Source organism: Poecilia reticulata, linkage group LG12 (genome assembly GCF_000633615.1).
Source record: "Poecilia reticulata strain Guanapo linkage group LG12, Guppy_female_1.0+MT, whole genome shotgun sequence".
Taxonomy (NCBI): Eukaryota; Metazoa; Chordata; class Actinopteri; order Cyprinodontiformes; family Poeciliidae; genus Poecilia; species Poecilia reticulata.
The window spans coordinates 2,307,928-2,309,674 of record NC_024342.1 but is presented as its reverse complement, the minus strand read 5'-3'; positions in this window follow the sequence as shown (position 1 = coordinate 2,309,674).

Sequence of the window (1,747 nt, the reverse complement as noted above, 5' to 3'; positions counted from 1 at the left end):
CCTCTCACCTTGGGCAACTCCAGACTGGAAGTATTTCCAGCCCCTCTCAAGGAGACTGGTTCCTGAACCAGAGCCATGCGTCGAGGTGAGGCCAACTATTTCTAGCCGGAACATCTCAGCCTCGCACACTAGCTCCGGTTCCTTCCCCACCAGAGAGGTGATGTTCCACGTCCCAAGAGCCAGCTTCTGCAGCCAAGGATCAGACCACCAGGGTCCCCTCCCTCGGCTGCCGCCCGTAACACATTGCACCCGACCCCTTTGATCCCTCCGACAGGTGGTGAGCCCATTGGAAGGGGGACCCACGTCTCCTCTTTGGGCTGAGCCTGGCCGGGYTCCGTGGGTAAAAMCCCGGCCACCAGGCGCTCGCCATCGTGCCCCACCTCCAGACCTGGCTCCAGAGTGGTGCCCCGGTGACCCGCGTCTGGGCGACGGAACGCCAGATCCAAAGTTATTACTTATCATAAGGGGTCTTCAGGCTGCGCTTTGTCTGGTTCTTCACCTAGGACCTGTCTGCCTTGGGTGACCCTACCAGGGGCATAAAGCCCCAGACAGCATAGCTTCTAGGATCATTGGGACACTCAAACCTCTCCACCACAATAAGGTGGCAGCCCAAGAAGGGGTAGGAAAATATTATTTAGTTTTATTTTTATATTTTTAGTTTTTTCATACTTTGCTTCATTTGATGAGGTGCAGAATTCAAGAAGGTCAAAGTATTGTATTATGATCATGCTTACACTGACTGGGTAATGAATACTGAACATTAGATACCATCTTCAAAATATGCTATATAATATGTTATTGTTGAAAAGCAGCTGACTGGAGTTTTAACCCAACTTTTTTTGTCACCGTTTTGTGGACCAGCGTTAGCGTCACCAGGAGGAGAATGGAAAACCATAATGTATCAACAGTTGATATAAACTGCTAGAGTGGGGAAAACATCTATTTTTACCCCACTCAAGCTATTTCACATCAGTTCACAAGTCTAATAAAAAGATTCATAAACTTAAAGACTAAGGATATGATTTTGCGATAGAGTGGCATGTTTATTTGTGGTTGTATTTGCCCAGAATGCCCTCTGCTATGGTCTGCTTTTTGCTTCTGGAGCTGCCTCGGGTCTGCTTGGCGTTCATACATTTGAACGGCAGCAGAGTTCACTTCTACTGGGTTTATAGGTGGATCAGAGTTTGCTTTTTTGGTCCACATTAGAGTTCGGTTGCACGTTCACTCCTCCCCAAACAAACGGGACTTTCTAGGCAATCTGACTGAAGTTGGATTAATTTGGACCAAACATGACTGGTGTGATTCACCCTAAGCTTGAGCCAAAGATGTAACATTAGAGCCGGGAGGTTATAATACCCGAAAAGAGCTTTAAGCTCCTGATGGAGGATCCCAAGTCCAGAACATCTGATCAGATCCCCGACCCACCTCCACTATTTATATTTTAATAGAGACTCGACAATTTGTTGAAGGTTCATTCAGAATTTCTTTTGCCATTCAGGCTGTATTTGCTTCCCATACTTGCTAAAATAAAAATGCAACATTTTCCTTTTGTGTGAAGGAGAAGAAGTTGCGCTGCAGACTTTTGTTAAACCTGAAGCTCCTAACTGAAGCTTTTAGGCAGAGACTGAACACAGCTTGACCCAAACAGACCAGATTTCCTGGACCAAAAATTCCCTCATTAAAACAAATTACCAGTTCAAAGAAAACCTTCTCAACACTGATGATTATGTCATTTTTGCGCTGTGGA